The sequence below is a fragment of the Canis lupus genome, chromosome 27 (assembly GCF_003254725.2).
Source record: "Canis lupus dingo isolate Sandy chromosome 27, ASM325472v2, whole genome shotgun sequence".
NCBI classification, from domain to species: domain Eukaryota; kingdom Metazoa; phylum Chordata; class Mammalia; order Carnivora; family Canidae; genus Canis; species Canis lupus.
The window spans coordinates 31,427,662-31,444,173 of record NC_064269.1 but is presented as its reverse complement, the minus strand read 5'-3'; the positions used below and the strand labels follow the sequence as shown (position 1 = coordinate 31,444,173).

Here is a 16,512-nt window from a genome sequence, read left to right as displayed (position 1 = left end):
GGACTCTGTCATTACTGTCAAAGCAAGTGTTCCTCTGGATAGCAGTTTTAAGATCAAGCACTTTAACAAAAGACCATGTGAAATTTAAGACAACAACAACACTGTTTTTAGAACAAGTTGATCAGAGCCATTACTACAAATGATTGTGTTGGAAGGGTACATGATACTTAAAATAACATAGTGATCCTTAGCATACTCATTGTGTGCTCAGCATTGTCTACAAAAGGCAGGGGAAGTTAAAATGTATCATGCATGGTACTGTTTTTCATCTGTGGGAGTAAAATCTCTTTTCTTATTTTGATACTCAATATAGAAAATAATTAGTAGTCAAATTGAAAATACAGAAACTTATACAGTTCAATTTCTTATAAAAGGAAAGTAGAGCCAAAGTTCTGATAAGAGTGTGTTTGTGCTTTCAAATATTTTGCTATCAAAGTGTAGGATTACCCCACCCTTTTAAACTACATGGTGCAATTTTCCTGCTATGAAGATTAAAACACACACAGAATATTTTAAGGTTAAATTTTATTTATTTTATGCAACTGCTTTCCTTCTTCATTTTTGTTTTCTTTTAAAACAAAATTTTCAATTTTGAAACACATTCTGAGTATTTCGAGGTGAGAACGTCAAAGACGAGAAACCTTACGTCTTTCTACTTGCTGTCTTCAGCAAGTAGAAGATCCACCTATTTTTGGTTCAAAATGAAGCTCTAGCCATCACTCTACATTCTAAGCACTAAAGTGGAGAAGAGGATAGGAAAAGATGAAGGGCTCATGCTGCTTATATTTTAAGGAAATTTCTCAATACTTACATTGAACTTACTAACATTAAATGGAATTTGGTCACATGACACACCTTTCTGCAAGGAAAGCTGGGAAATGTAGTCTATTCCAGGTGTCTATGTGCCTAGTTCCAGATTCATGGAATCTATGAAGATATGACGACTAAATGCATGTGTGATTCTGAATAAGATTCTAGACATGAAAAATAACTTACTATAGAAAACAGTATTGGGACAATGGGTGAAACTGAAATATGGGCTGAGTTTTACATAATAGGATTGTGTTAATATTAAATATCCTAAACTTGATAACTATGTTATGGTGATATAAGAGATTGTCTTTGTTAATAGGTAAATATGCACATGTTAAGAAGTACAGTCATAATTTATGGAACTTACTTTCAAATGGTTTAAGTTTTTTAAAAATGTATTTTATAATAAAATTATATATATATATTAATGGATAATAAAAATTTTATATAGTAAGATTATATATATGAATGAATAGATAAAGAGGTAGACGGACAGACAGAACAAATAAAGCAAAATGCAAAATGTTAACATTTGGTGAATTTGAGTAAACAGTCTCTGGGATTCCTTTGTGCTATGCTTGTAGCTTTCCTATAAGTTAAAATTATCATTAAAAAAGTCTTTTAAAATCAAGGGTTCTAAGAAAAACCTAATTAGATTTAGGTTTGACTTAATGCCACAGAAAATGCAAAGTGCTAGTTTTTCAAATCAGAAAGTTTACATCTTGTTCATATAGGTGTGCTCATCTAAGACTGGAGTGGTGCCTTCTGGTGCCAGGAATACAGACTCCTTTGATCTCGTTTCTCCATTCATAGCCTCTATTTTCCCAATGGACCTCATGATCCAAGATAAATGCTGGAATTTTGGCATTTCCATCCACATTTCAGCCAGAAGGAAGAAGATAACTGAAAAAAAAAAAAAAAGAAAGAAAGAAAAAGAAAAAGCACATTCCTTTAAGAACACTTTCTAAGAGTTGCACTTTTATCTTACACCTCAGTAAGTAGGAATTGGTCCTATAACCATATATTGTTGTACCATATATATATATATATCCAAGGTGCATTGCCTCGCAGTTCCTGAGGCTGGGGCTTGGGTTTCATTGTATGTCTGGTCCCTGGGGTTCAAAGGGCCCTATTTCTTCCATGGCGGGGCTTTTCCAGGGCTAAGCCCCGAACATTTATAGGGACCTGTTTCTGGACCTCTTTTTGGCGAGACTGGAAACCTGCCCCCCACCGCCATCCCCACCCCACGCACTATCAGGCCTCCACTACCCCCAGGAAGTACCCAAAACCATAAAATATATATATATACACACACAACCTTACTTCTTCACATTCATATACCCACTAAAAATCAGAGGTTATTGTAGAAATTGGATATTGAGGATAATGAAGAGTATCTGACACACCATCTGAACAGGTCAGTTCAGATTTTTTCAAGTTTTTATTTTAATCTCATAAACCTCTCATTCGTTCATCCATTCATCCATTTCAAAGAAATCTCTTGAGTGCTTACCTTGTACCAGCACTGCACTAGGATTTGTGATCAACATGATGAGTGTATACACATATTCTGTACTAAAGAATGGATGAGGATAAATTATTCAAATTAAATTATTCAAAGTGGTCTTCTGACCCTGGAGTCAGAAGACCACTAAGAGAAGAAAGCACATGCACAAGTCTCAAAGTGGGAGGGAGAATAATCTAGTTAAGAAACCAAAAGTATTCCTGTTGGAGTACAGAAAGCAAGATGGTAAGTGAAAGGAGATGAAGTTGGAAAAATAATCAAGGTTAAAATACCGTGGCATCTAGGGATCCCTGGGTGGCGCAGCAGTTTGGCGCCTGCCTTTGGCCCGGGGCGCGATCCTGGAGACCCGGGATCGAATCCCACGTCGGGCTCCCGGTGCATGGAGCCTGCTTCTCCCTCTGCCTGTGTCTCTGCCTCTCTCTCTCTGTGACTATCATAAATAAATAAAAATTAAAAAAAAATACTGTGGCATCTAAGGCAGGCCACATAAAGTTATTTCTGTCTTTATTATAGATGTAATAGGAATTCTCTGAAGGATTTGAGGCAGAAAGCAATATGACTAGGTTGGGATTTTTTTTTAATTTTATTTTATTTTAGTTTCAGTTTGCCAACATCTAGTACATCGTTAGTTTCAGATGTAGTTTTCAGTAATTCATCAGTTGCATCTAACACCCAGTGCTCATCAAATCACATGCCTTCCTTCTTGTCATTCACCAAGTAACCCTACCCCTTTCACCCCCTCCCCTTCAGCAGCCCTCAGTTGTTTCCCAGAGTTAATAGTCAACATGACCAGTTTTATATATTGGAAAGATTTTCTGAATACAGTGTAGAGAATAGTTGGAAGAGTGTAAGAAGAGAATACACTCTAGAGATCCATGCAAAATAAGAGAAGGAAATTTGGGCAGAGTCAAGACATGTTCAGGAAACAAAAACCTCAGGACATGATAATTTACATTTGGTAAGAGATGATGAGGGGAAAAGAAGTTGAAGGTGACCCCACATTTCCAGAGTATACATTTCTAGATGGATGGTGAGACATTTTCTGAAACAGGGGAATACCAAATAAAAATTAGGTTTAGGGGCAGGTATTTCAGGGAGGCAGTTAAATATACAGGTCTAGAGCTCAAAGAAAATGTAAGATTCTAGAGTGTGTGGCACACAGATAGTTGGTAACTAAATCACACTCCCAGATGAGATCACCTACAGAGATAACAGGAGAGAAAAATGAGAATTTAGGACTTGAATATTTTAAAAAAAACAGGCAAAGGAGGATGGCAAGGGGAGGTAAGGAAGATAGAGGAGTGGCTGGGCAGGTGGAAGCCAAATCTGAAGTTTGGTAACAAAAGCCAAGGGAGGATCACTAAACAAAATCACATTCTGCAGGGCTCCTGGGTGGCTCAGTAGGTTAAGTGTCTGCATTCAGCTCAGGTCATGATCCCAGGGTCCTGGGATTGAGCCCTGCATCGGGGTCCCTGCTTCACAGGGAGCCTGCTTCTCCCCCCTCTGCTTGCCACTCTCCCTGCTTGTGCACGCTTTCTCTCTTGCGTGTGCGCTCTCTTTTTCTCTCTATCAAATAAATAAATAAAATCTTTTAAAAAATCATCACATTCTGCAGAGCAGTCAAGGAAGACAAGTATAGAAAGAGGGTTTTAAAGTGTTACTGCAAGGACTAAGGTGTAACCTCTTCAAGTCAATGGTGTGTGGGGTGGTGTGTGGGTGTTATGCATTAATACTGGGACCATTCCAAAACTGATTCTCTGATGATCCTAGTAGATTTAGCTTTGTTGAGGACAGCATTTCCATAGAATAAATGGAAATAGTAAAGTCATTTGTTTATTAAAACTACTCAGTATTTTGATGTTGGCTTCAATAGACTTCAAAATAGGTCTTTTTTCCTTTTTAAAAAATATTTTTATTTTGAGACACCTGGGTGGCCTGGTTGGTTATGCTCCTGACTCTTGGCTTTGGCTCACGTTGTGATCTCAGGTTCTGAGATCAAGCCCCATGTGGGGCTCTCCACTCAGCATGGAATCTGTTGGAGATTCTCTCTCCCTCCTCCTCTGCCCCTCCCTCTCATGCTTTCTCTCTCTCTCTCTGAAATAAACAAATAAATCTTTTTAAAAAGTATTTTATGTATTTGTTTTATTTGAGAGAGAGAGAGCTCATGTGTGCTCATGAGTAGGAAGAGGAGCAGTGGAAGAAGGAGAGGGAGGGAATCTCAAGCAGACTCTACACCAAGCAGGAAGCCTGATTTGGGACTCCATATCACAACCCTGAGATTTTGATCTGAGCCAAAATCAAGAGTAAGACACTTAACCAACTGCACCATCCAGATATCCCTGAAATAGATCTTATATGGATGCAACTATCAAAACAAATGAAAAAAAAACAATAAGAAACTCATGGTTTTACTATATTGTTACAACTCAGATAATTTCCAAAGGAATTTGGCTTTTTACTTTAGAAAAAGATATTAATATTAGAAAAACTTTGGGTGAGAGGTTGTATTCTTCCCCAGAATCACCCCATATATTATTTCAATAACTGTTTGCTAGTGTTTAATCATTTCTTTTAAACCTGCTTTCTCAGGGCACCTGGGTGGCTCAGTTGGTTGAGCATCTGACTCGATCTCAGCCCAGATCTTGATCTCCAGGTTGTAAGTTCAAGCCCCTGGAGGAACTCATTTAAAAAAATAAATAAATAAACAAATAGAAACAAATCTGCTTTCTCAACCTAGAGGAGCATGTACAGTTTCTCTCCATATTAGTGCTGCATATTAACACATGGCAATGTGTTCTGTGACCACACAAGCACCTCTAATGTGTTCATTTTTTATTTTTTTAAGATTTCATTTATTTATTCATGAGAGACACAGAGAAAGAGGCAGAGACATAGGCAGAGGGAGAAACAGGCTCACCACAGGAGCCTGATGGGAGACTCCATCCCACGACTCTGGGATCACAACCTGAGCCGAAGACAGACATTCAACCACTGAACCACCCAGGTGTCCCTCTAGCGTGTTTAAATTAATGTTTGTGGTGATCTTGAGCACATTTTTTTTCAAGACTAAATGTTGTCCTGTATATTAAGTTTCAAAATCCTCCACAACTCTCTGTCCATTTGCTGAATATAGAGCTGGTCTTCGGGTCCCAGGGAAGCCACTGAATTCCTTCTGTGTTCCTATACCACGGGTCCTTCTTTTTATCCAGTTTGTACAATGGCTTCTTATTTGAAAATGAGCACTTCAGTAAAAATGTCCCTCACAGAACTATTTCCTTTATTTCTATTATAAATCCTATCAAATTTTAGCATAACTGCTAGAGACCACAAACAATTTAAAAATTACTGCCTTATCGGGTGAAAACAGACATAGACTCAGATGAAATATCTTGTATTCAAATACATGAATTTCCCATGTTCCATCAAATTTCAAAATACATGTTGGTCTCTATTCACCATTGGGGTTTTGATCCAGAAGCAACAAAGTACACTAAATGTAAATTGATTTTGGTGGCAATAAGTAATGGTAAAGCAACTGAGGGCAAGTGCTTTATTTTCTCTCAGGTAAATAGTAAAGTAACAAAGATCGATATTTCCTGGAAGAGGGGGAAACCTTTTGCAAGGGGTCTGCAAATACATTTGAGCATAAAGCACTGTTCGCAGAAACATAAAAGCTATTACTGGTATCCTCTGCTTTTCAAAAGTTCATGTTTTGTCACTTTGCTTTTACAAGAGACCTACATTAGTATCCATTTTCACTAAGCAAAAGAAATTTGAAGAGAATGTTCACTTTGACAGAAAAAGCCGAAACATAAAAATAGCATTCAGTGTTTGTTTCGCAGCATTCTGCTATAGAGGAAGCGCACACTCCGAATTATCTAGAGGGGACCTGCCAACTTTCCTTCCCAAGAGCCACACTCAGCATAGCATCTCAGCCTCTTAGCATCAAACCAACAGAGTTTTGAACTGTGTCTGTGAGCATCTGCACTTTATCTCCATTTATTTTGTGCATCCGTTAGCAAGATGGGTCTTGAGGTATCAGAAAAGCCTAAGAAAGGTTATTTTGGGGATCTGGGAATGCTTAAAAAAATTCCATATAAATTATTGCTAATTGCTTCTTCTTATGCTATTTCAGATTGCAAAAGATTTCATAGACATGCACTACTTTTGGATAGCCGGGGAACCAGTGTCCCTTGGTTCTAAGTCACCTGCCATACGCGAAGATCTGATCAGCTTATTCAACCACTACCATATACGGAGCATCCCCCATAATCATAACTTGTAGGGGCACCTGGGTGGCTCAGTGGTTGAGCGTCTGCCTTTGACTTACAGGACATGATCCCAGGGTTCTGGGACTGAGTCCTGCATTGGGCTCCCGCAGGGAGCCTGCTTCTCCCTTTGCTTGTGTCTCTGCCTCTCTCTCTGTGCTTCTCAAGAATAAATAAATAAATAAATCTTTAAAAAAATAATCATAACTTGTAGCTAGAAAATTGAAATGAGATTTTTGACTTCAACTATCACAGAATAAAAGTAATTGTAACCATCAAAAATATAACAAACCTTTCACAAGTATGTAAACTTAGCCATTCAAATAATGGCTCATAAACATGATTTTATATGATTTGGGATAGTTTTACAAAACACAATTTTGTTCCTATCTTAAAGACTAAAGTGAAGAAAAACTATGAAAATTTTTGTGTAATTGAACTGACATGATGCATGCAATTCTGTTTGGTTAGTATTTTGTTATTCTTTAAAAATATATTTATTAATGTTAACAGCAATGCAGCTTTACATTGCATGGGATTTGCATTTGTTGTTCTTTTGAAATTTCAGCTAAGGTTGACTGTAGTTTTTTAGTAAATGAATTAGCAAAGCACCTCTTTTCTTCTTGGCAATCTCTCCATATCATTCCTCTTTACCTCTATCAATTTTTCTCTTTTCCTTATATTCCTTACTTTTATATCACCACTACTGCTTCTCTCCTGATTCAGAATTTCTGAGAAAGGCTGATTTGGAGTAAACCAGGAAATAAACAGGTTTACTAGTTAGAAGAAATAACCAGGCCCTAGTGAGAAAAAAATGGCTCAGTAACATGAATAGCATGATACCTCTTTCCCGAATACTAACCCTTATAATCCCAAATCTTAAGTGCTGTATCATTGAAAACATTCCTATCAACCAGCCATTAGCTCAAATTATGATTTCTGAGCCAAGAAGTTCTAGTAAGATTAGCTAGATTGATTTCAGTTTTTTGAACTATGATAAAAGACCAGGGTTATCTTATCTCCTTCCCTGCCCCCAATCTACACAAACCAATACTTTCATCAAAAATAAGTGTATGAGAGATGCCTGGGTGGCCCAATGGTTAAGCATCTGCCTTTGGCTCAGGTCATGATCCTTGTGTCCTGGATGGAGTCCTGCATTGGGCTCCCCACAGGGAGTATGCTTCACCCTCTGCCTATATCTCTGCCTCTCTCTCTGTGTCTCTCATGAATAAATAAATAAAATCTTTAAAAAAAATAAGTGTATGAAAAATTACATTAAAGCAAACATAAAATGCAAGCCCCATTTTTTTTGTATTACATGTTAGCAGACATACCACACCTATGCCACAAACAACTTCAGTGCTTACCCTCAATTGATGTGCTTTCTTTGTCACAGATTATTAGTACATAGTTTCAGACTGGCATTCTTCTACAGACCACTCTTTGAGAGGTCATGATTACAACGCCTAAGACAGCTTGTTTCACTATAGTGTCTGTAATTGGCAAACACTATAAAGTTTCAAACACTCAAAAGTGGGATACTCTACAGTCACTTAAGATAAATGTAAACAGAAAATATTTACTGGTGTGCAGAGATTTTCCTATATATTAATTCAGGAGAACATGTCATAAAGCAGTATGATCTCATTTTTGTTAAATAACAATAGCACAATTAGAGAGTCAGCAAGTGGTTACCTCAGGGTGATAGACTTATGACAGTTTTTTTCCCTTTGTTGTTAATGTTTTCTTAGGTATTTGACATAATTTTGGTATCATGATCATCTGTTTCTTTTATTAAAATAATAAGACTCATGGAACTGATTATTTTTTTATTTATCATTTGAATTTCATTTTTTTGAATTTTTGAATTTCAGTTCAGGCCTATTACTATGTCACAATATGCTATGCTAAGTGGCTGACTTAAGGCCCCCATAAATACAGTACCCAGCCATAGAATGTGACAAAATATAGGTACCCAAATAGAAGGGCTGAAGTTTTTTTGTTTTGTTTTGTTTTGTTTTAATTTTTAAAGAGTCTAGTTTCAAAAATGTATTTGGTTGAATATTAGCGATTTCATATAGCTCAAGCTAATACTAAATGGAAGTATATCTAAGGATTTCCTCTCACCCTGTTCTAATTTACAATTAATCACATGCTGAACACAAATGGATAATCATGACTTTTCTTTATTTCACAAAATAAACTTTGGTATCTCCATTTAGGGAAAAAAAAATGCTTCACTAAAATGAACCAGCTTGAAATGACATGAACAACAAGTTTTGCAAATTTCTGCTTGGTTTCTGCATTATAGGTTTTCTTCAATAAATTAATCCTTATCTCCCAAGGGCAGGCTTTTGACATGCCTGGAACAAAACTCAGCCACATGTCAAAATAGGAGGGACAGAAACAGCTCAACTGAAAACTATCAGCCAAATCCAACTTAGAAGAATTTATTTATCTGGGACAGAGAGCACTTATGAAATTGATATTGGTCAAGTAGAACTTGTAGCATATTAATAAAAATACTAAGCACATAGGTTTTTAAAATAGTGAATCATCTGGCACTCTAATGCCTCATAAATATGGTGTCAGCCTATCTAGAACAATGCATGAGATCAGTACACTTCCTCAGTAGATTATTCTAGTGTTCTTCAACTTGAAAAGGAAGGATAAAGGAAACTTTATCCTTAAACTTTGGGGTTTTGTATTTTATTTTTTTTAATTTTATTTATTTATGATAGTCACACAGAAAGAGAGAGAGAGAGGCAGAGACACAGGCATAGGGAGAAGCAGGCTCCATGCACCGGGAGCCCGATGTAGGATTCGATCCTGGGTCCCCAGGATCACGCCCTGGGCCAGAGGCAGGCGCTAAACCGCTGCGCCACCCAGGGATCCCCTGTATTTTAAATTATATAATTTTATGTTACTTGAGGCTTAAATTTTATGAATATGCCCATATCTCTAATTAAAGTCTTCTGGTCAGGGTAAAGGGCATTATAAAGAAAGCAGAATATAATATAATATAATATATATATATAAAATATATGCTTTATCCATATTATATAACATTCAAAGCAGAATAAATATATATATATTATATATATATGCTTTATCTATATTATATAACATTCAAAACATTCTATTCTTATCCCCCGTCCACCAAAGAAATGAGGGGCAAAGAGGTCCCACAAGGTTCTCAAAGCAGCAAGTACTGAAATAGATAAAATAGTGGTAGAATCATTCAGCCCTCTTTGATTTAACTGGGGACCAAAAGCAAAGTAAGTAAAGACCCCCTCAGGTGTCACCAAGACATCTATATACCAGAAAGCAGTATTAAGGAAGGGAACCCCTGTGTAAACCAAGTTTGGAAAGAGCAGGTTAAGTGGCACTTCCCTTTTTTTTTCTCTCTCTCTTTCTTACCACCAAAAAACAGAAATAACAATAACAACACCCCAGAAAGTAACACCCACAAGGATCTCACAGTACTCATGCTTGGCATAATAACCATGCATCATTTGGCTCTGACTTTCCCACGTGCTGACACCCAGGCCCAACCTCCAGTGACTCCTTTGGTATTTGCTTCTTGCAGCGTGTATTCAGCATATGCATCATCAAGTCCTCAGCAGAAGGCTGCACATAAAGCATAAGATTTTAGTTAGAGAACCAGCCTTATGGACTGATGGTTGGTTCTTACCCTACAACTCTTTTTTTTTTTTTTTTACCCTACAACTCTTAATGGGAAGTGAAATGGAATAATAACAAATGGCCATGCTTTTCTCTTTGTTAATGGATTTCAGGGGAGAAAGGCAGTAGAAAGTATAAATGTCATAAAAGAATGAACATTCAGATCCAAAATTGTGCTTAAGTAAATAAAAAAAAAAAATCACAGCGGGTTCTTACTGCTCAATTCCAGCCCATTTGCGAAGAATAAAAAGACAAAGTAATGTGAGTGAAAGGCAAGATAGCAAGCTCAGCTGGAATTTGCCACCTTAGCTTTAAATGCTACTGATTTTACCATTGGCCTTCCCGCACCTCACTTGACCTCCATCAAGAAAGATGGTGACACTTTGGATGAGCAAGACAGCACTGACACAGAATTAACTACAGGAAGAAGATAACACCTCTCCTCTCCCTATGACAGAATTACTAAATTTAATACAGTTAATGAATTCCTGGTGAAATTCCTAAAGGATGCATCCAGCAATTGATTCTTGAATTTGCCACAAACCTATACCTTGTAACTATTATTATCCACAAAGGAAGAATCTAGGAAGCAAAATTTTTGAGAGTTAACTTGCCAGCTACATGAGTGGGTTGCAGCTTATTGTCTTCAAACAAAAAAAGACAATTATAGATGTATTAGATTTCTGGTTCTTTTGAAACTCACGATTCAGTATTTTATGTCAGGTTCATTTCCAAAGGATTATGATTTATAAGAGAGAAATTACAGATTTCATGAAGGTCTTCTCAGGAAGTATTTATTTTATTTTGAAGTATAATACCAGTTGAGCTGTCTCTTAGAAACAAGTGAAAATTGCTTCTGTCCTCATTGAGATAAAGGAGGATTTCAATTTTCAAAAATTCCAAATTGTGTTCATTCGTGGCAACTGTAACAATAGAGTTACGAATCTGAAGCCATGCTGTAGGAAAATATAGAACTGCTCTGAAACATGATAATTATCTCATTTCTTTAGCCTGTAGCATAGTGTAGTGCCAAATATTTCATGCATATAGACTTTCTCTGCTTGGTCCATCCCAATATAACTTGGTTACAGTGTATGTTAAAAAGGATGTTTTCTAATACTAGGAATGTTCCTTATGGGGTTGTATGTAAAAGGATCTATCCAGGGTCATAGTCTGGTGTATTCAATCTTCCCCTTCTGATTATGCAGAAATGGTGGTAAGGAATAGAGATTTGGCACCACCTGGCTGCACTTACAGGCAGACCTTGAACAGTTGGTTCTCATCAAACTTGTTTGAATGGTTTCCTATCAACAATGTTCAAATTCTTAGCCTGGCATTCAAGGCTGGTCTTCATTTGCTCTAATCTCACCCTTTGCCTTGTTTCCCATTCTCATGTACCAAATGCTAGCACTGCAAGAAACTTTTGAATTTATCTGAAAAACTCCTATTCTTTACACTGTCTCAAACTTTCCTCACCATTTTCACCAGCCCAAGGAGCAGACTACATTACTTCCAAGATGCCCTATAATTTGAAATGTAATGACTTAGGATTCAAGGAAGCACTACTTTCTGCTCAAGACCTTCTTTGATTCCTCCGGCTGAATATAATTCTCTGGTTGAGCTTCCAGCTCTTACTGTTCATTCACATTTTTAAAAAAATGTATTTTATTTATTCCTGAGAGAGAGAGAGAGAGGCAGAGACACAGGCAGAGAGAGAAGCAAGCTCCATGCAGTGAGCCTGATGTGGGACTCAATCCTGAGTCTCCAGGATCAGGCCCTGGGCTGAAGGCAGCACTAAACCACTGAGCCACCAGGGCTGCCCCCATTCATATTTTGTGTTACTTACCTATATCCATGCTTATACCCCTATATTCCTTGTGGTATTTGCAAGTTCTCTGAGCAATGCTGCCTTTTTTTTTTTTTTTTTTTTACCTTGTGTCTCCTACAGTCCTGTGACAGTACCTGGCTTTCAGGATATTGCCTCTAATTATTGAACTGCAGTGAGCACTTAGTAACATCCCTGCCAATAGGGGAGTTTTATATGATGGCTTATTTACTAGCTTTTCCTCTCCTGTGTATTGGAAACCCTCAGCCTGAAGTAGCTCAGGGAAATGGCTGTTTTCCGATGCTAAGTCACTTCCTCTCCTGCCTTGCTACCTCAGCCTGTCTGCCTGTGTTGACAATGATGATGTGACTTCGCCTTACAGGAATTTTGCTCTTGCCAAATTATAAGTCTTTCTGTCCATAATTTTTAATTTAGTTCTTAAAGCCCGAGCTTTCTGCCTCCACCACATGGAATTCATCAAATTTACCTGTTTCTGTTTCTCTAGACCTAAATCTGATTCGCTCTCCCTGCATCCCTGGAAACGTACGGGTGCACCACTCTTTTCCAACTCTTTGATAGACTACTGATGTGTGTAAAGGATTACATTGAACTGCCCGATACACAAGTGCCTTATGAATTTCCCAGACCTAGAAAAAGAAAAAGAATATTCGGTTCCAAGGCTTGAAGATTCCCTCACACGATTTTTAAACATACATTCCTCCAATGCTTTGAGAGCCTACTACGCAACAGTTTCTATGCATATTATCTTGTTAGCCTCTTTGAATAATTCTAAACATAAAGTTGACATAAATGGGAGCTTAAGATGTAAAACTGAGTAAAACTCAAGGCTCGAAATCTTTATTGGGTTAATATAGGTCAAGTAACAGGATTTGAACTGAGGCACATAAAGCAGAAACTACTGCTCCCAGAGTGACACTGAGAGTGTCAAGGAGATTTGCCAGCTGTGGTGGCACATGGCTAGTGCTTCTCCTGTTTCAATTAGAGCCTCTGGGACTCATCTGTGTGTCACTCCAGTGGTGGGAATCACCCTTTCCTGAAGGTGGTTTCTCAGTGGAAGATCAGCGAATTGCCTTGTCCACTCAGGGCTCTGTTTCACACTGCAAAGGCCTCCCAGGCAGGGGGACTGACTTTTCAGGTTCTGCTTAACCTAGATGGCTCCTGACCCTGCTGATTCACTATTCATGCCTGTTACCAGTGAATAAAAACTGAAAAGTAAGACTTTTCTATACAGAGTGTTCGGTGGACCAGCAACATTAGTACCTCCCGAGAGCTTGTTAGAAATGCAGAATCTTGGGCCCCATCCCAGACCACCTGAACTCAAATGCCTTTTAAGTTTGAAAATCCCTACTCTATACAGTGTTATATCCATGTAAGATACTTCTTTTATGATATAATGATATTTTTAGTATATTTGTGACTAAATGCAATAAAAGAACCTTGATTTCTTGGGTTTGTTCTTAATTTATTATTTTGTTATAAAAAAAATGATAAACTCTGAAGGCAGTCTTCATTGCCACTTGGAAAGCTCTCACTTGTTTACAATAATAGCCTCACAACTCTGACCACTCACCTAAGAGCCAGATTTGACGTACCTCTACAGCATGCAGAAAAAGCCTAAGTCAGCTTTCCTATGGCAAAACGAGAAAAAAAATTAATTGATTTGGTAGGTTTTGGAAGTTGAAATATTTTAATGTAAATAATAATATTAAAGTGGCAAGAAATAACAAGTATTGGTAAGGATTTATAAAAAGGAACCCTCTGTGCACTGTTGGTAGGAATGTAAATTGGTACAGCCATTGAGGAAAACAGTATGGAGGTTCCTCAAAAAATTAAAAATAGAAATACCATATGATCCAGTAACTCCACTATTAGGTGTTTGCCCAAGAAAAATGAAAACAGTAATTCAAAAGGATATATGCATTCCTATGTTTACTGCAGCATTATTTACGATAGCCAAGATACAGAAGCAATCTAAGCATCCATCAATAGACAAACAGATAAGAAAAATGTGGTGCGTATAAATCCATGTATGTGCACACACACACACACACACACACACACACAGCAATTCACACAACCATAAAAAGGATGAGATCATGCCATTTGAGACAACATGAATGGACCTAGAGGATACTATGCCAAGTGAAATAAGTCAGTTCAAGAAAGACAAATACCGGGCAGCCCTGGTGGCGCAGCGGTTTAGCGCCGCCTGCAGCCCAGGGTGTGATCCTGGAGACCCTGGATCGAGTCCCACATCAGGCTCTCTCTGTATGATGCCTGCTTCTCCTCTGCCTCTATGAATAAATAAATAAAATCTAAAAAAACAAACAAACAAATATCATATGATTCCACTCACAAGTGGAATCTTAAAAAAAAAAACACAATTAATAAACAAACAAAAAGCAGAATCAGACTTATAAATACAGAGACCTGATGATTGCCAGATAGGAAAGGGGTGAAGATTTGGACATAATAGGGAGGGGATATACAGGCTATTAGTTATAGAATGAAAAAGTCACAGGAATAGAAGGCACAGATCAGGAATACAGTCACTGATGCAATAGCAACATAATATGGACAGATGGCAGGTACACTTGTGAACACAGAATTATGTATAAACTTGTCAAATCGCTAAATTGTACACCTGAAATGAGTGTAGCCTTGTGTGTCAACTGTACTCAAAAAAAAAAAATTGTCTTCCTTTAACCAGCCAGATAGCCTTAGGCAGGCCCCTTCCCACCTCTGAGCCTTGGGCTTCCTTGTCTGTACCAATTATGGATTACAACATAGTCTAAAGCTCCTTCCTACTCTGAACACTTGCAGGCTCTCTAACCACTACTCCCTTACTAGATGTCTCCTCATCCCTCTCATCTGCAAAGCCAAGTCAGTCTTGCTTCAGTGATTACCAGGGCCTTCTAATTGATCTCCTGCTTTGTGCTACTCTCTGCCAACCCAGGTCCACACCACCACCAGGTCTTCTGTTCTCAAAAGAAAATCTACTTATGGCCAGCTCATGCTTACAACATTTCTTCAGCTCTGATGTAATGTTCAAATACCTGGTCATGACCTTCAAGACCCTTCCTGTTCCTGGAAGGTGCTGTGTTGTCCTCTATCCCTGTTTCCAGCCCCCTTTTTCCTGAAATATTCCCCCCACTCCAGCTTCTTTGCCAGCTGAGTCCTATTTATTGTCTAGGCACCAACTTCACCATCACTAGGTGAGGTGTTCTTGTTATTGGAGTACATTTTTCTTATCATAATATTTGATGTATCTCACTGTTATTGCTTATTAGAATTAATCCTCCTGAGGTCTGAAACCATCTCTCCTCTTCACAATCATGCTCTTGTAGCTAACACCAAGCAAGCACTGTGAATTATTGTTTGGATTATTCCTATTTGAATTCCTAGTCTTCTACTTCCTAGTTATTGATAATAATAATAATAATAAATTCTAAGTGTTGTTTTAAGGATGAGGCATAATTAATCTAATGCACCTAGAATAAATCCTGGGATATATTAGGCACTTAAAATATGCCAGCTATTACTTTTGTTATTCTTTTCTTTCTTTAATTACAGCACTTAGTATGGACTTAATTATAATTACCTGATAACTAAAATCTCTTTCTTACTTTGAATGCTAAAGGGAATAGACAAAGGAGACACATTAATCAACTCCACAAATAGATCAGATTAATGGTATTTTTTATTCCAATGAAATAGAGAATCATACTGTTATGTACTAAATATATAATCATATTTATTATAAATTATGCAGCAATATATTTGGAAAATATTGTATTGAATTATCATAAGCTATGATTAAATTCTTCCAGTAAATGTTCTATGATTTGTTTCCTCAAAGCTTAAGCTAATGGAAAAGGCCTGGGAGAAATTGTCATTTTGAAGAAAAGAGATGCTGGATACTTATAACCTAAAAGGAAATCTGGCATGCATCTCTTAATATTCTTAGAAATTACTCATAGGTTCAGCTTTTATTAATTTATAACTCTTCAAAGCTATGAATTGAAAGGGGTCCTAAAGTCCAATCTCCTATCCAATACTTGAATCTCCATGGCACTATCCTAGCCAAGTGGACGGACAGCCTCTGCCTGCGCAATTAGACCATTAAATCTCTATTAGTTCCCATAGCAACATGAGATTTATTAATGGTTCATCTATGAGTATATAGAATATTTTCTCTGCAAATCAGAAACAGATTATAGTGTAGTTACAGGAGCAAAAACAGGCAGACAGTGTATAAGGAAACAGTTGAGATATTAATAGAAATGTAGCTGATGTTTTTCTCTGTCAAGTATTAAATAATAACAGGTAGAAGGTACGACCAGCGAAGGTACAAATATAAATGTTATTGTGTCACT

At 37.4% G+C, this 16,512-nt stretch overlaps 1 protein-coding gene and 1 long non-coding RNA gene across 4 annotated transcripts in view; one reads left to right on the top strand and one right to left on the bottom strand.

Moving 5' to 3' along the window:
* PTPRO (protein tyrosine phosphatase receptor type O) overlaps window positions 1-16,512 on the top strand; it is a 241,875-nt gene that overhangs the window by 99,558 nt on the left and 125,805 nt on the right. The gene's annotated exons all lie outside the window — the stretch shown is intronic.
* Window positions 1,251-8,202, bottom strand: LOC125753885 (uncharacterized). Its single transcript, XR_007406619.1, has 3 exons — window positions 7,974-8,202; window positions 2,611-2,768; window positions 1,251-1,716 (listed from the first exon to the last, which is right to left on the bottom strand). It is a non-coding gene; the product is annotated as an uncharacterized LOC125753885 (long non-coding RNA).